Genomic DNA, 19,545 nt, shown 5'->3' with positions numbered 1-19,545 from the left:
ATCTGGGCTGATCCTGTGTCTGGCTTTGGCCAACAGAATATGGCAGAAGAGATGTCATAAGACTTTGGAGGCCTTGTAGCCACTTGATAGAGAAGTTGTTTTACATTACAACTGATTCATTTACTCAGTTAAGAAATATTTCTGAGGACGCCCCAGACTCTATTAGGGATAAAGCAGTGAATAAGAGACACAAAGACGTTGATCTTCTACTAAGCAAAAGCAGGAAATAAGCAAACAAGCAAGCGACCCAAGACGATTATGCGAGATAGTGAAGAGTCATACAGGGGACGTGAATAAGGAGGGTCTGGGTGAGGGTGGTCAGCTGAGAAAAATGTTCTTAAAGGGGTGCCACTGGAGCTGACACCTGAAGGACAAGAAAGAGCAAAGGTGGGAATGTCTAGGTGAAGAAGACTCTAGAGGGAAAACCAGACATGACATGAAAGGCTCAATGTCAGAAAGGGTATGGCAGAGCCAAGGAACACGAGGAAGCCAGTTAAATTCAGTTCAACAATTTTTTTGAATGGCTGGTACATACCAGGCAAAGAACCATCCTAAGTGCCCAGAAAGATGAGACAGATGAAGTCTCTGTCATTAACAGTCTGTTTGGCATGTGGTTTTCTACCTGTTTTTTGTTTAATGTAAGCATGCTATTCCAATGGCTCTTACATATGTATAGATATTCATGATGACAAACTCATGACAGAAGACTTTCTTGTTTGTATTTAGTTTCTGTATAACCAGGAAAGTGTCTTTCTTCATTCATTGAAATCCAATACAGGCAAACCCCCAAACATGCTTAGTACATGACAGGTTCTCCAGAAATAGTAGTTTTTTTCATGCCCAATAATAGATGAATGAGGCAAATGCCATATTCATTAGCTCTCTGATTTCAGGGAAATAGTGTCTCTGGTAACAGGCCAGTTAGTGGATTAATAGAACTGCAGTTATAGTAAAACACTATCTGTTCGTCTCCAACAGTTGAGGGTAACAATTCAATAGATATTTTGAATAGTTCTGCACAATTGTTTCCACAATGTCTGTTTCTAATATTACTCCTCACAAAGGTTGTTTAATCAACCAGTAATGGTCATCTAAAACAGAATGTCCCAAAAGGAGACGCAAAATATAAAGATATTTCCTCAAAGCAAAACAAAACAAAAACATGATCCTGATGGGATAATAGTTAAGGAAAGAGGTTTACAAAGCACAGTGCAAAGAAAGTAAAGTTATATTGGCTATACAGTTTAATATGAGTGCAAATGTGTAAAGTAGGTACCTGAAATTTAACTTAAGGAAATAGTTAAACCCATTTGCTAAGGTTTAGCTACAAGAATGTTCACAAGCAGAGTTGTTTCTAAAATTTTTTTTAAAAAAGAACAAACATCTAACCATAGGGGGTGGTTAAATTAATTACAGTACATCCGTTCAATGGACTGCTATGCAACCAGTAGAAATGATTTTATTAAGGATTACTTGGTAATATAGAAAAATGTTCATAATAAATAGTTAAGAGAGAAAAAGTAGACTTTGAGTTGCCAGGTAATGAATGAGTGTTAGGGTTACTTGACAGTTAACATTGAAGTAAAGCTGCATAAATCTCTCAAACCTGAATGGCATTTATTTCAACCAGCAGAAAACTCAGTGGCCCTTCAAGTATATCTGGGCAGTGGTAGGTGTTGTGAGGCATGTTTCTCCACCACTCCGGATCTGTTTCCCCGTTTTTGCTAAAGTCATACTTCTGCTCTGTATCTTCACTATCTTTTTTCTACTCACCATCATCCTACACTAGCCATCACCGCATTTCCCTTATTCCCCACCATGTTCCACTCTAAAAGTATGTGTGTAGCGGATTTTACTGAAGATTCGGGGTAAGGGATGGGGAAGAACAGTGTTTTTAAAGCACCACCTAGCAAACCACTCAGAACTGTTTATTAAAAGTCTGTGTTGGGCTTCCCTGGTGGCGCAGTGGTTGAGAGTCCGCCTGCCGATGCAGGGGACGCGGGTTCGTGCCCCGGTCCGGGAAGATCCCACATGCCACGGAGCGGCTGGGCCCGTGAGCCATGGCCACTGAGCCTGCGCGTCCGGAGCCTGTGCTCGGCAACGGGAGAGGCCACAGCAGTGAGAGGTCCGCGTACCGCAAAAAAAAAAAAAAAAAAAAAAAAAGTCTGTGTTCTTTGAAGTTCCTGAACCATTCTTATTGGCCTCACAAAGCTCTAGGCTCTGGCTCTGACCTCACCTCCTCAACAATCCAGGCACTTGTGCTGTCTCTCTTTATATATAATGATCCAAAACAATTTTATATATACTATAAATTTCATACACATGTAAATTTGAAAAACTTAAACATAAAGGAAAAGGTAGCTTTCTATTTTTCCCTTTCCCTTTTCCAACCTTCTCCTGAGAGCTTTCCCTTTCATAAATGACCTATCAAGGTATTTTCCTAAACAAAAGTTTATCTACCCAGAGAAATTATGCTAAGTTCCTTGGCAGGAAGAAGCCACTGGGGTCTATTATGGTTTTAAATGGCCTAACTGCTTGTTAGATAAAAACAGTAGCTGTCTCTGCAAGGTCAGGTTAGGGATACTCAACAAATGATTTAAAAATGTATATTTTCTAACTTGTACACAATGAAAATGTAATATTTAAATTATTTGGTAAGAAAATAAAAATAATAGAAATTATTTTAAAATTTAAATTAATTTTTAAAAGATAGGGCAACTATATATTTCTCTATATGTAAATGTTGGAAAGAAATAGTATCTCCATGTGATTGATTATTAAAAAAACTGTCTTCGGACTTCCCTGGTGGCACACTGGTTAAGAATCCACCTGCTAATGCAGGGGACAGGGGTTCGAGCCCTTGTCCAGGAAGATCCCATATGCCGTGGAGCGACTAAGCCCATGTACCACAACTACTGAGCCTGTGCTCTAGAGCGCGTGAGCCACAACTACTGAGCCCATGCGCCTAGAGCCCGTGCTCCGCAACAAGAGAAGCCACTGCAACGAGAAGCCCGCGCACTGCAATGAAGAGTAGCCCCTGCTCGATGCAACTAGAGAAAGCCCACGCGCAGCAACGAAGACCCAATGCAGCCAAAAAAAAAAATTATATATATCACCTTTTTTGCTTATCTGTATCTCATAATTCAGTAAGCAAATATCAGGTAACAACAGGATCAAACAGTAAAGTTTATTATTATTAATTTTTACAAAAACAACTATCTGAAATCAAAGTTTAGATTAAAAGTACTTTCTACTAAAAAGAAAGCTGGGATTGGGATATAAAAGTTTGAAACCTTACAACATGGGGAATATAGCCAATATTTTATAATAACTATAAATGGAGTATAACCTTTAAAAATTGTGAATCACTATATTGTACACCTGTAACTTATAATATTGTACAGCAACTATACTTTAAAAAAAAAGTTTGAAACCCTGGGAATTTGCTCTTAACAAAGAACGTATTGAGAGCCCCATACATGGGAAACTATTTCATTGCATATCCACTTGAATTGAAGTTGTTTACTCAGATTCTCTCCCTCTACCCATTAAAGAGAGAATCAGAAGCCATATAAGCTTGTTGGGTTGTACGGACAGAATTGGTTAACAACTCTGGGGAAAAATGTTGTTCTCCACAGTTTCTCTCTGGAGAATTCGGATACTTCCTCCTGGTGTCTCACGTGGTGTGTCACCAGGCGAACCCTTCTGAGCGCGTGAGACCAAATATCCTCAATTGTCAGAAGGCAGGGCTGCCTCAGTTTACCCCAGCATCAGGTTGCCCTTCAGAGAGCCAAGTGGGGGACACTGGGGCCGCACTCACTTGACATATAGCTACAAGGAAACTGAGGTCAAACTCTACCTTCACAAATGCTTGTGGAGTGTTTAAAAATTGATAGCTTTTTTTCATCAATGTTCAAACATAATGTTCAATGTTAAACATGATATTCAAATATTCAATATTTAAACATAATATTCAAATGTAAGTACAGTCATATAAAAGCTAATATACCCACTTTAAAAAGTGTGGATAAATAGTGGGGTCCTTAACATGCTGCCTAGTCTTACTATTTAAAGACACAGACAGGGCAGGGGCATCCCTGGACCCTGTAGCCTCAGTATCTCTGGGAGCTGGTTAGAGATGCAGAATCTTGGACCTCAGCACAGACCCACTGAATCAGAATCCCCAGGGCTGGTGGCAATATGAAGGCTTGAGGGGCACTGCTCCAGTATTCTGTGTTCTCCAATCCAAGGCCTCATTCCACAGCTTGGCACACACGCTGACTTTGACCTTGCAGTACAGATGCTACAACTTTAGGGCAAGCAGAACCTAGTGAGAGGACCACTTCATTCCACACCTTGGTTAATATGCTGGGCTGATTGACTCTATTCTAGAATTCACCAGTCCAATTTTCACCCCTCACCATGATTTAAAACATGAAAAAAAAAAAGTGGCAGGCTCTTCTGGTAAGACGTGGAGAAGTGTGCATGAATTCTCTCTCAGCTTAATGATTTCCTTAGATGCTGCACAAAGTCTTATCCATTCCAGCTTTGAGGAAGGTGACGTCTCTGAATTCCTTGACCAGTAGTTCTTAACCTTTGCCTGCATTACAGTCACTTGGCTTCAGATACTGACTGCTGGGCCCAACCCCAGAGTATCTGATTCCATAGGTCTGGGGTGGGACCGGAGCATCTGCATTTCTAACAGGTTCCCAGGCAATGCTGATGCTGTTGGTCCCTGGACCACACATTGGAAGTCACTCTCTTTTCCTAGAGCACTGACTTTTGGTTTCTCTCATTTGGACCTTTAAAAAAAATTGATTGGATAGATAGACTGAGAGGGGATATACTTACTGATTTCTCTTCTTTATTCTCTCATTATGGTCTGTTTATAACTTTTCCAAATACTGCAAATGGCAAGTTCCCTGAGGGCAAGGACTGTGTCTTTAGATCTGTTGTGGGTTGAATTGCGTCCCCTTCCAAAAAGATATGTTCACCCCTATAAGCTGTGTTTGTGAACTTATTTGGAAATAGGGTCTTTGCAAATGTAATCAAGTTAAGAGAAGGTCACACTGGATTAGAGTGGGCCCTTAATCCAATGACTGCTGTCCTTAGCACAAGAAGAGGGAAATTTGAACACAGAGACACACTAGGAGAAAGCCATGTGAGGATGGAGGCACAGATTGGAGTGATGTGTCTTACAAGCCTTAATGTTCCATTAGGAATTGCCAGCAATCACCGGAAGCTGGGAAGAAGCAAGGAAAGATCCTCCCCTACAGCCTTTGGAGAGAGCATAGCCCTGCACAAACCCTGACTTTGGACTTCCAGCCTACAGAACTGAGAAAATAAATTTCTGTTGTTCTAAGCCACCCAGGTGGTGGTATTTTGTTATGGCTGCCCTGGGAAACCAATACAGGCCTTTGCATTTCCCAGGGCAGAGCATGTGGGTTACAGACAGTCAGTAACTCTCCGGGATGCAGACAAGTCACCAAGATCACCAGAACCTATGGCCGACAGGTGTTAATGACGCAGGACAAAGAATGAAGACGTTTAAAAAGGAAGGTGAAACTGCACAGACTTTTCTGGTCAGGTACAACATTCTTAACAGCTTAATTTATCTTAGTACACTTTTCATTTTACCAAGAAAACAAGTACCAGATGTGAAAAAGAGAAAAGGCAGACAAGAGGGAAGATTCTCAGTGATAAATCAATGCTCGTTGCACATGAGGACACGTTACCCAGTTTATCTTTTGGTTGTTGAGGTTAACAGAGAACTGTAAGGCTCCTTCTCAATCAGGTGACCCTATAGCTAGATTTATTCCTGTAAGTATGTCTCATTTCGCTCTAAAAAGTCTAGGTACACATCTACTAGTCACCCTAGTAAAAACGATCATTTATGGTCAACACGAGGAAAATAACCTGGTACTTGCCACCTGCACGACTTTGATTCCTGCCAACTCCCTTCAGCCCAGTTGTCCCCAATTCCACACATCTTTCAAATCTCATTCCCCTTGCAAGTCTTTCCTTGATACCCCAAAGGCTCCTCTTGGGTTTCCAGACCTTATAATCACAGCAGAGCGTAAGTCAACCATACCTTGAATTTTACCTCTTTGTGTAGACATCACTTTTTGCCAACCAAAGTGTACTTGAAAAAAGAAATCCACTGCCACAGTGTGCGGCACATGCATTCAGCACTTGAGGTGCACAACAAATATCTGCTGGCATAAACAGTGAATAGAAGAGATAGCACTAAAAGAAACACTTCTGCCAGTAAGAGCTGGTTCCTCTGATGGAAAAAGTATGTGCACGAGCTGCAATTCTTATTGGTAACCATGCTCTGGAATGTCTTTTCATGCACTAGGAGTTGCAGAGCTGTCAGCCAACAGAGGAATGTCAGAGCTGCAGACTCCCTGTTGTCAGCTCTGATTCCACACAAACCTATTTTTTTCCTGCTTGCAGCAGCCGAATTATAGCTCAAGAGAAAAACATAGCTAAATTCCAGAAGGCCAGGGATAGCTGTTGAAAATACTCTATGAACAAAACAACAACAAGAGATGGATGAGGATTACCCATGATGCATAGCTAATCCAAAATATTCCAGGGACTATTATGAAATGATTTTCCATTTTTTCTTTTGTCTTCTGTTCTTTGCTTTAAAAATATTAGTTAAATGTGGTTGATTGACAGGTGCAGCTAAATCTATCCTATTTCCATATTTATTTACTAAAAATGTTGGTTCCTTCCAGTACAGACACATACCCACACTCCCACACCCACAGCCACACAGACAGCCCTCCCTTTTCCTCCGGTTGGCTCCCCAATATAAATGCAGAATGAATGCAACAATGCACGTGTGTATACACAAGGATCTTTGGAAAATTCTTGCTGCAAATAGGGCAGCGTAATCCTCATTCATCTCTTGTTGTTGAGATCACCTATACTTCTGATGTAGTGGGTAAGTAAAATGTAGATTTCTGAGTTAGGATCTTTCAATTGGCTAACCCTGAAAAATTTCACTTCTTTCTGGGCTTCTCTGGCCAGCAAGCTAGAGGCAATGAATTGACAGGGAGAAGGAAGTGGTGGTTAGAGTTCATAGCTGACAACAGGAAGAGAAGTGCAGACAGCACTAAACTAGAATACTGGTTAGCCTGGGGCCATTCATTGAGGGAATGTGCAGCACTACAGAACTCCAGTAGCCTTTAGGGACATCACATATTGTAGCAAAGCACATCATTCTTGCTTCTGGGTCAGGAGGTTATCACTGAATGTTTGTCCTCAGGAGTAAATATGGAATTATGAAGTGAGGCATATACCAACTTAAGGCAGAGTCAGAGGGACCAGTGAATACCAGTTCACAACTCTTAGACCCCCTTCCCTCCCAACACAGAGCAGGATAAGGAAACGGAAGGTTGTTCAACACCGGGAAGGATTCATGAGGCGATTCTTTTGGCCAACTCAGCTGTGAGTCCCAAACCCCTGATTCCTGCAATGATGGAAGGGTGTCTGACTGATGCTGAGGCAATCCGGACAATCTCAAGGTGGATCCTAGGGCTGTGGGCCTGCAGGGTGAGATGAGAGGGCTGCATCTGGGAAGAAATGGCATTTGCACCTAACTCAGGGCAACCATAAATAAATGTTACCTGTGGACCAGAAGTGGGTCCCATGGCATAGAGGGTTGTCTAGGAGTTTTTCCAATTCAGGCCATCAAGATCATCTGGAACGTTAAGAGAACTTGAAAGGAGAGTTCTTGGTGAAGGGGACAGCTGGAAAAGCAGGGACTATGGGCCAAGTGGCCACTGGAGGCACAGGTGCATTGCTAAATTGGACCTTTGGCCAGTCTCCCTTATTGCTCCAGATAATTGATGGTCCCAGGTCATGACTGTTGGCCTGGTCAAATTAATACTCCTCCATCTCCACCCCCTTCACTCTCACTTGCACTGTCTAGTTTGGAAGATAAGTTATATGGTCAGCTATGCATTCACCCATGTCCTAAGAACAGCAGTCAGAAGGATCTAGTGGAGCAAGCTCCATACCCCACAAATGTGCCCACCAGGCCCACTAAGTGTGAAGCCTTCCTAGGATGACACCAGTCAAGTAAGAGCTCTCCCCGATCTGTGCATCCCTACCCTGTGGGCAGTGAACTTGGCAACAAGAGTGGGGACAGAGGAAAGCTGATCACAACCCTTGCCAGGCAGCAGGCAACCTCTGTCAGCCAGGGCTGGGGGAGAGACACTTAATTACATCGACTTGGATTTTCTAGTATTATTCAGGACTGGGAATTCTAATTATTAAAACCAGATTGTGTTTTGAGATTGAAAGTGATGGTAGGGCTTTCTACCAGCTCCAAGTGGCTAGAAGAGTCAGGGGGCACGACAGAGTTTTTATCCCAGCAGCAGGAGAAAACTTCCCCAACTGCAGGGATTTTTAACGGGGCAGCTGTACTTTGATCGTCTTCTGCGAGTTGTGCTTGTTCCAAACCAGGCACGCTTATACTGGTTACCCTCTGGGGCAGATCCTCTTGGTTCCCTGCTCACAGCTGCTTTTCCCTTCTTCTCACTTGCCAACAGGACCCTGATTTGGTTTGGGCAGCAATGTACCTGGATCCAGAGAACTGGTCAAGACTGGCCCAAGCCAGTTATGGCTCCCTGTTCCCTTTTGTCAGTGACTGGTCTATGGGAGGGCATGGGCCCATGCTGGTCAGTGAGATATGATGGAAAGTCTGCCGGGGAGAGGTTTTCTCTTGTGAAGGGAGGGACGGAGAAGTCCCTTTGTTCTATCACCTCCCTTGCCCTCTGCTTTAAACACTGTCATGTGATGCCTGTGATGGAACTGTGATCTTACTGTGCACTTGCTGACCAAATCTGGAGGGAAGGCCATACGGTGAGGTTGGCAGAGGGGGAATAAAAAGAGCCCGGGTCCATGATGAAACCACTGGCCCCAACCTGTCCTCAAACCACCTACCTTGGCCTCTGTTAAGGAAACAATAAATGTCCTGAAGATTAAAATCTGTTAGCGGGACTCTGTTATTTACAAAGAATTGTTACCTTTAAACATTAAGAAACTAGTAACCTATATATCCTATGCAAAGTTTGCTTGTCTTTTTAAACACAATAGCAGTGATCTCATAAAGGGAAACGTCCTAAAGTGGATTTACCTTCTCCTAGGAACGGTGTGCTGATGTTCCTTAGCCAGGTCTTATACCTCCAATAAATTAGAGCACAAACAATATATGAAAGCAAAGATACAGCCACGGATTGTTACACAACATGCTAATTATACAAGGGCCCCTACTATATGATAAAGTTCACTTATAGCGCAAAAGCATACCATACTGTTACATATAAGTTTCCAAACGTATACATATTATAAACATCTGAACTGATTCTAGTCACAACAAATTTAAAAATCAAATTTCCACCTTACAATTTTGTCTAAGCCTATACTAGTACTCACTCAAGTCTTGCTTTCAAAGTTTTAGTGTTCTAGAACTCAATCACAAACTCCAGGCAACTGAACCCCGAGTTAGGGGTGTCTCTTTCTCCGTAACTCAAGCTTCGTTCTCCAAAGTGTAAGATGGCTAACCCATGCTGCAGGTTGTCAAAGGTCATCAATTTCTCAATTTACAAAGCAGATTTTGTGTGAGTGGTATAAGATATCAAAGCAAAAACCAAGTCGAACCCAAAACAAAACAAAACAAAGAACCTCTCAATCCAGCTCCCTCACTGTTGGTTTCAACAGGGATAGGAAATGTTTATAGAACATTTCACTCTTACTGTTTAATCACCTGGTTGGGTTTGGTTCTAAAAAGACGGATATCTCTTGTTTTACTTCTTTGGCTAAATGCTTTGCTATTTCAGATAAGCCTCCGCCAACTTCTAAACTACTAAGGCAAAAAATAAGCTCATGTTACAATTCTCAAATTTTTTTTGAAGCTGTCTGAGTATGTTTAGCCGAATATTATTGCTCTTGGAAAACACTAAACAAGACGTGTGATACATGTGTAGGGCAAGATAAAATAAACCCTTGACAACAGTCAAATACGGTAAAGACTGTGAGATGGTGACCAAACCCTTTTCTACTGTCTCTTGAGCAACAGCGAGCAACATTCTCCAGCCTCCCTTTTTTTGGTGTGGCCCTGTGCCTGAGTTCCAGCTAGTGAAATATGAGTGGGAATAATATGCTGCTTCCAGGACTGGCCCGTAGAAATATCCTGACATGATCGTCTGGGCTCGCTCTGCCAGCAACATGGAAGAGTCTCCCATGATACATCACTAGATCTCCAACTTTTGGTATCAGAACCCCTTTATACTCTTACCATTTATTTAGGACCCCCAAGAGTTTTTGTTTCTATTGAGACTTACCAAGAACATTTCAGAGTCCTGATTCATTAAAAAATAAAAATATAAACATTATAAACACTATATATTTTTGTAAATATATAAATATTAATAATATTAATGTAAATAATATGTTTTTATAAAAATTAACCATATTGGCCTAAACAGGAAAAAAATCTAGTGACAAAAGTGGCATTATTTCACATTTTTTGAAACTCTAACGTCTAACTTAAAAGAAGACGGTTGGATTCTCACATGTGCGCTTCTTTATGCCACTTGTTATATTGTTTTGGTTGAAGAATACGGAGAAAAATCAAGACCTTCACAGATGAACAGCTGGAAAAGGGGGGGCCTTGTGGAAATAGTCCGAAATGGCCTCAGGGACTTAAGGTCCTTGGATTACACGTTGAGACCCAGTGATTCAGAGGAAGATGGAGCCACAGTATATAAGGTGTCTTGGTTCCTGAATGACCTCATGGGAGGCTGCCCACCAGAAACACCCCCACTGAACTATGATGCAAATGAGAAATGACCCTTGATGGCATTAAGCCACTAAGATTTGGGGATTTATGTGTGAAAGCAGCTAGCATTAGTCTAATTAAAACATTAACTCTATGCCAGGCACTGTTTAAGCACTTCACATATACTAACTCATTCAGTCATCTCAACAATCCTGCTTGTATAGTCTCCATTTTAGAGGTGAAGAAACTGAGGCACAGAGAGGTGAACTAAAATATCTAAACTCATGCAACTAGTAAGCAAGTCTACTTCTAGAGTTCTTCCTCCCAGTCACTTCACCATACTGCCTACTCACCTTACCTACATATTTCCCAGCACCATCTTACACCTTATACTCCAGACAAGCAAGGCAGACATAAGTAAAAAATATGTACCTGCACTAATGACTTGCTTGCTTGAAACAGATACAGTAGAAACTAGTTTTGGATTCTCCAGAAAAGATGAGAGTTGGGAGCAAACAAATAGGTGAAAAGGAGTTACTGAGGATTCTGGGAGGCAGGTGGTGCAATGGTTGGTGGGGGGAGGGGGGCTGGTAGGGTGAATTCTAGATGGCCTCATGACCTTGCCACCTCGTGTTACTTCTCTGATTATGTTACATGGCAGTGAGTTGAGTGATTATATTATATGGTAAAAGGGATTTTGCAAATGTAATCATGGCTACTAATCAATTGACCTTAAGATAGGGAAATTATTTGGGTGGATGATCATGAGCCCTTTAAAGGTAGCAATTTTCTCTGGCTGGCGGAAGAAGTCTGGAAGATCTGAAGTATGAGAAGGACTGGATGCTTCACTGATGGATTTGAAGATGGAGGGACCATGTGAGAAGGAATACGATGGCCTCTAGGAGCAAAGACCAGACCTCACCTGACAGCCAGCAAGGAAATGAGAACTTCAGACCTACAGCCTCAGGGATCTGAATTCAGCCAACAACTTGAATGCAATTAGAAGTGAATTTTTCCCCAGGGCCTCCCCCAGGCCCACACTTGATTTGAGCCTTGCAATACTCTGAGTAGGGACCTGGCTGAGTCCACCTTGATTTCTGATGTACAGAACTGTAAGTTAGTAGGTGAGTGTTTTCTTAAGCTGCTAAATTTATGGTAATTTGTTACACGTCAATACAAAACTAATAGAGAGGGTAACTCAAGAGACATCCTGTCCCAGGGTACTTGCTTAAGTAAGAACGTCTTTGCTGTTTTGTCCCTATTCCTGGCAACTAGTGACAAATAACCCTAAGTACCAGTAAGTTTTCCTACACAAATAAAAATAAGTAAAAGAAACCCAAACCACATATTTCCTTATAAATATTTTCAGTCTACCACTGGCAACTTTAAAACTAGTGATCCATAATAGTTTATTATTATAAGCCACAGAAAAACTAAGAAATGTTTTAAGGCAACATGTTTCATGTAATCTATTAACCTCTCTCATAGTCTACTCTTAAAAAGAAGTCTTAGAAAGTCCCAGAATTAAACCCCACACTCACGCACAGACCTTGTAAAATGTGTGCAGCAGATTCTCAGGGCTTTTATTTTTTAAGGTATTTAAAATTTTTTTTCAAGGGAAACGTATATATGTATCTGAAAGTAAACTCTATGGATGTAATTATTTTTATATCTTGTTCTTTCTTTAAAAAACAGCCTCTTTACAATCCTGCAGTCTCACACCTGGGTATTTTTCTGGAGGAAAACATGATTGGAAAGGATACATGCACCCCAATGTTCATTGCAGCACTGTTTACAATAGCCAAGAAATGGAAGCAACCTAAATGTCCATTGACAGAGGAATGGACAAAGAAGATGTGGTACATATATACAATTAAAAGAATGAAATAATGCTATTTGTAGCAACATGGATGGACCTAGAGATTGTCATACTGAGCGAAGTCAGAGAATGTGAACATGAGGAACCTAAAACAAATGATACAAATGAACTTATTTGTAAAAAATGATACAAATAAACTTATCTGCAAAGCAGAAACAGACTCACTGACCTAGAGCACGAACTTATGGTTACTGGGGGGAAGGGTGGGGGGAAGGGACAGTTAGGGAGTTTAGGATTGACATGTTCTCACTGCTATATTTAGAGTGGATAACCAACAAGGACCTACTGTATAGCACAGGGAACTCTGGTCAATATTATGTAACACCCGAAATGGGAGAAAACTTTGAAAAAGAATAGATACATGTACATGTATAGCTGAATCACTTTGCTGTACACTTGAAACTAGCACAACATTGCTAATCAACTATACTCCAATATAAAATTAAAAGTATTTTTAAAAAAGAGTATGTCTCTAGTGGCACAGTGGTTAAGAATCCACCTGCCATGCAGGGGACACGGGTTCGAACCCTGGTCCGGGAAGATCCTGTATGCGGCGGAGCAACTAAGCCCGTGTGCCACAACTACTGAGCCTGCACTCTAGAGCCCCCAAGCCACAACTATTGAGCCCACGTGCCACAACTACTGAAGCCCACGTGCCTAGAGCCCGTGCTCCTCAATAAGAGAAGCCACCGCAACGAGAAGCCCGTGCACCGCAACGAAGAGTAGCCCCCGCTCGCCGCAACTAGAGAAAGCCCGTGTGCAGCAACGAAGACCCAATGCAGCCATAAGGAAATAAATACATATATTAAAAAAAGAAGTAAAAAATAATATTAAATTAGGGGAAAGTTTAGATATCCACCAAATCCACCAAAGTTCAGATATCCACCAAATATCACAAGTTCCTACACTTCCATAAGAGATGGCTTTGAGACTTCTAGATGCTAAAGAAGATTCTTAGAGTCCTTTAGATAAAAGGAAACTAGTTTCTGAGGAGAAGAATTTTTCTAGTTCTCTAAGAGAAATCTCTTTTATGGACTGTACCACTCAGTATAGGCTAGCGTCTGCTGCAGTAATTCAAAAAAAAAAAAATCCCCCAATTTCAGTTACTTGGGCTCAACAAAGATCTATTTCTCACTTATGCTACACATCCTCTGTTGTTTGGCTGGGGGTCCTTCTGCATGCCTCTTCTGGGACTCAGGCTGGCAACAGACACTATCTTGTCATTGCTGGAGGAAAAGGAAGTCTGGAGGGTCTTGCACTGGCAGATCATGCCATGGCCTGGAAATGATGTGTATGCAACACAGATCAAATGCCATACATCACTTCCTGTCTTATCGCCCCACCCAAGCCCAAGGGGGCCGAGCTGTGCATCCTAGTATCGCCCAAAAAAAGGCATGAACGAGTAATACCTCAGGAGCACTAATGACTGCCATAGATGTCGTTATAAAGTGTGTGATACAGTGTACCACATCACAAGTAATAGTGAGTGAGCATCCCATGACTATTTTTCATACAATTGCTTAATAAAGGTGGAAAACATGACACCAAAGCACAGTCAGGTAAATACCATACTATGTGGGGACAATACAATAAGGCCCGGCATGCAGCTCTGTCAGTCTTGGTTAATGTAAAGTAAAATCCTCCAGGAATAGGCCTCCAGAGGCCAGGGAGGTAAAGAAGAGGAGGGAAGCTGGCTGGTTGACCAAACTGTAGTAAACTGCGAAGCATCTGCCCCATGGAGGGGGTGATCTACTAACTTTCAGTAGGTTTATTGCTGTATGAGGCTGTGAACCTCGGACTACTAGGTATTCTGATTTTTTTTTTTAAAGAACCTGGACATGTAGGTTTGTCTGTAAAATCTCCAAAGTTACAATTTTTAAACAACAATGTGCAAACCAGTCAAAACACGTCTGTCAGTCAGATGTGGCCTGTGGATTGCCAATTCATGGAGAAATTCTATGTATGCTGCTGATTCCTTACAGAGGCATTGGCTGTGACAATCAACTGAGTAGAGGGAGCGTTGATGTCCCCCTGGCAGAGGGTCACATGAGAGAGTGAGATCTCACATAACTACGACATGGCAAATGCAGGGCAAATGCCATCTCATTGGTCTCCCTCAATGTCGAAATCACTGCTGAAGAGGCCTTGGATTTGTGGGAACCAAACGCCTGCCAAGAAAACTCCAGGGAGGCAGATTCTAAAGCCTTCGAGACCAGGGGCTTTGCCTGTGTTTGTTTACCACTGTGTCCCCAGAATCTCAAAGGAAGTCCAGTAAATGGAAGGTACTCAATAAGTATATGTTAACAGAATGTGGGCAGTTGCATGGAACAAATTTAAAACCTGTATCTGCAGAAGGACAACATGTGTGACAGCCTTTTTCACCCACGGACACCAAAAGACAATTGCTTCTTCAGGACATTCTGTACAACCCTAAATTGCTTACTTTGAACAGAACCTTCAGGGCTAAAAAATGGAACTATAACCACATGGCACTTTTCTTTTCTTTTCTTTTCTTTTCTTTTTTTTTTTGCCTTAAAGAAATGATGTCTATAGCAGAAAATTCAGCAGCTTCCTGTTGTCCCCAAGTAGCCCAGCAGTGGCGGGGAAGCAAGAGGATGGCCCCTCCCATGCAGCTACAAAGATGTGTCACCAAGAGATGGCCAGCAGGGAGAGACCTGAGGGTGGAACCAAGAAGCAGGTAGCTGCAAATGGGGTGTGGACCACAAACCAGGGAGTGGACAGAACACGGTGTCTCAGTGGATGCTGGCACAGAGAGGTGACAACTCCTAAGGTCCCGCGGAAAGGAGATGTAATCCCAGGAAGAAGAGGGGAAGAGGGGAGAAGGAACCCCTGAACTGGCAAAGACTAAGGTATCACTATTAAGCAGCATGGAAGCTTGAGATGGAAATTAAATTCAATTAAAAAGAAGACAGAGTGATTACTTTCCACCTCCAGTCTGTAGCCTGAGATTTCATACTCCCTGTAAGATTGTCATGGGTCCAGTTCCCTGCGAAGCAGACTCCAAGGTGAGCATAAGGTACAGGAAGTTTATTGGGGGAGCACTCTCTCAGGATCAGTACCTACGGAAGAGGAAAGGAAGCAGGACTGGGCAGGGGAGACGCTCGCTGCTACGATGAAGCCTCGACAAAGGCTTCACCTGATCCCAGAAGTTCTGAAGCCGGGCTGGTCCTTCACGGTTGTCCTGAACTGGGGCAAGGAGCTGAGTTTTTATGCCTCGGTGTTACCCGGTCATTTTATGTGGACCACCCCCCGAGAAGGACTATGTGGCTGTGGACAAAAGCCCCTTTCTTCAGCCTTCTGCCAGCAGCCCACCCAGGGCTGGGGGAATGAGCCTGTCAGTCCCGTGGGGCACAAGGGCGGTGCATTCTAGTGCCCATCAATTACCAAGTGAGAGAAATTTGTACAGTGTGGCCATCCCTGAAGTGGTGCGTAATAAGCATGAAATAAATGCCAGTATCACTGCCCTCTTCTCTCCATTCTGAGTGCTGAAGTTCTGTGATTCGGGGAACACAGGCACTCCCTTGGAGCTCCCATTTCAGTCGCAGGGTCTTTTCCATAATGTTTCATGTAATACGCTGATAGTTGGGGCCGTGTGTGGACAGACCAAAGTCAAGAGCATGGCCTGGAGCAGACTGAAGGAGGAAGTGGAATTAACAAGGCAAATATGTAAAAAGGACCATAACAGTGCAAGTTACAATGCAGACCCCTGAATGTGGACACTTTTCCTCTATTTTTCATTTCCTTTGGTCCCAGCTTTTCCAAGGTGTGTTCTCAGAACATCAGTCTGGAGGGATGCTCAGCACTGAAAGTGTTCGACGGGCAAATGTGCTGGGAATCACTCATACTCTAATCCCTCATGAAGATTCTTACATGACCCTACTGAGAAGTCCCGCACAAAAGAAACCTGTTTATCTTGGTAAAACACAAATTTATTTGACCACAGGTAATAGCCTTAACATCTCATGGAAACACTACAAGATTCCAAAGGGTTTATGTGTATAAAGCAAGCAATTTACTAGTGCGTTTGTTTTTTCTAAATAAATATTCCTTTTTGAAAACATCAGTAACTACATGACCCTCTTGGGTTTTTTTGTTTTGTTTTGTTTTGTTTTTAATCTATGGAGGAAAATCTCAGCTGAGGCTATTTCTCTAGAAATGAAGAGACAGTCACATTATAGCAACAGCCAGAGAGGCAGGCTATTAGACATGGAAACAGCTTTAAAATTTGACCTTAACCATGTAGGAGATATCACTCATTTAAGGACTTCATTTTTCACTAAGATTCTGAAACTGCCTTCTAAAAACCAGCAGTATACCAGTGGCTGGAATTTATAGCTCATCTGGTAGGTGGCAGCTGCTGTCCCAGAATATACTTCACACACACTGTGGTACTTTAGAAGATGCTCAGGCTGAAAGAGGATAAATGATGTGCCCCAGGCCACGGGGAAAGAGCTGACCAAAGAGTAGTGTGGTTCCTCAGCCCCTGCTCTGAACTGCCCGTCTTCACCATTCTTTCAAAAACGGATCAGTAACAGCAAGGAAGGGCTAAAATCATGCTTAAAATAAAACTAATAAACATATCCCCAAAGAGAGAGTCACTTAAAAAATCGTCACTTGGGAAACTAACACAAATAGTCATATGAACTCTGACCTTTAATACTTGCTGACTTAAACAAAATCGAGTATAGATATTTCAAAGGAGAACTCTACACATTTTTCTGTAACAATAGGGAATCTTAAGTCCATATGTGGAGTAAATAAATACCCCTATTCAGTAGTCCCCAAACATTTGACTGAAAGTTCTGTGTTCTTGTCTGACACTGTTTTAGTTGAAAAAGCTGTCAACTTTCCCAAAGTACGTCAGGTCTTCCCCTCCTGAAAGATAGATCAGAAGGCCGGCTGGTTTTCAAACAGCTGTGTTCTTTTTAAAGTGGCCATGACAAGGACCAGGGCTGCTCTCATACAAACCAGGGGCCAGGAGTCGGACTCACCCCCTTGGGTGACCTTCCCCAGCACCTTCCCAGGGCTTCAGCTGTTCAGGCAAGTACCTGCCTTCATAGGCGTTTGCACATATGCTTACCGTATACACCTCTGAACTTTCTCCGCAACCCATTTTTGATTTTATGGCTCATCTTCTCTGAGCTAAGATGTCTCTGCCAAAATAAGTCACTGGGCCACGCTTCACTTTGGAGGAAATAAAGGTGCAGCAGGCCTGGTCACTAGGAGCTTCTGTCATCCCAGCAGTCCCTTCTCTTATGTGTGCTTAGGGCGGCAGGAGCACGCATACATGAAACCCAGTTATTTGAAACCAATGGCCTCAACTTCCTCTATGCACAAAACCTCTTACCAGCTCTGCCATGACTTTCACTTCCTTCCAGAGCCTTCTCTCTGGTGACCTGTCTCAGAGGCAGTAAAATAGCCCAAAGGCAGGAAGGCAGGAGAGTCTGTCCTTGAATAGACTGAGGAGCTCCTAAACAGCCCAGCGGCATGGACTTGGCTGTGGATCAGCCTTTAGTGACTGGGGCAGAATGATTACTATGTGAGAGAAATGAACCCAGCTGACCTTCACTGAAAGTGCAAGAAAGATGCGGGATCCATCTGCTTCTCTAGATTGAATGTTAATCTGGTAGTAGGTTCAGAACGTTGTGCTGGGTAGAGACTGGGGGTGATTATTTCAAACTATCTGGCTAACAATTAACAAACAAACCCTCAAGGTGTCTGCCCCTGAAAGCTGATTTTACACACACACACACACACACACACACACACACACACACACACACACACATACGGTGTAATAGTTTGGGACTGACAAAAACCCAAAAAAATTGTAAATCACTATATTGTACACCTGTAACTTATATGAAATTGTACATCAACTATACATCAATAAAAAAGAAAGTGAAAAATAAATAAGTAAAAAGAACTGCCACCTAGTGCCAAACCTATACTATTACTCTGATAAATCATCCTGTGTGGCCCTTCAGAATTCAGGACTTCAGTCCACCAGTGTCCTTGTTGTAGGCTTATTAATGAATATTCATAATGTGCTGAGTATGTGCAAAGCAAGTATTACTGTGTTATACTTACCAGAGTTCACAAGCACTCACATTAAATAGATATTAGGGACTTCCCTGGTGGTGCAGTGGTTAAGACTCCGCCTGCTAGTGTGGGGGACATGGGGTTGAGCCCTGGTCTGGGAAGATCCCACATGCTGTGGAGCAGCTAAGCTCGTGCGCCACAACTACTGAGCCTGCGCTCTAGAGCCCGTGAGCCACAACTACTGAGCCCATGTCCCACAGCTACTGAAGCCTGTGCGCCTAGAGCCCATGCTCCACAAGAGAAGCCACAGCAATGAGAAGCCTGCACACTTCAATGAAGAGTAACCCCCGCTCCCCGCAACTAGACAAAGCCCCTGCGCAGCAACGAAGACCCAATGCAGCCAAAAATAAATAAGTAAAATAAATAAATTCATTAAAAAAAATAGATATTAGTTTGAGCCACATGAAATTGCCTTTTTTGTAGTTAAAAAACTATCAAATATCAAGCTTCATATGGCTCAGCCTAAATCATTTCTAGGTTTTCTACCTAATGGATTTTCCTCTAGTTTCAAAAGTTACAGGAAGAATGTTTCACAGACAATGAGCAACTTGGAAAATTCCTTCTTTCTGTCGTCCTTCCTTCCTCCTCTTCCTTTCATCTCTCAGCAAACACCGACTGACTGTCTTGTAAGAACAGTCCCTTGGCTGTCAGTCCTGTGACGGTGCAGAACTAAGTAAGGCGCTGCCCTTGACCATGAATGGTTCCTAACTAGCAGGGAGACCAGACTGAAACAACTCACAGCAGTGCA

This window comes from Lipotes vexillifer, unplaced genomic scaffold, assembly GCF_000442215.2.
Source record: "Lipotes vexillifer unplaced genomic scaffold, Lipotes_vexillifer_v1.1 scaffold150, whole genome shotgun sequence".
Taxonomy (NCBI): Eukaryota; Metazoa; Chordata; class Mammalia; order Artiodactyla; family Lipotidae; genus Lipotes; species Lipotes vexillifer.
Note: the sequence above shows the minus strand (reverse complement) of the source record.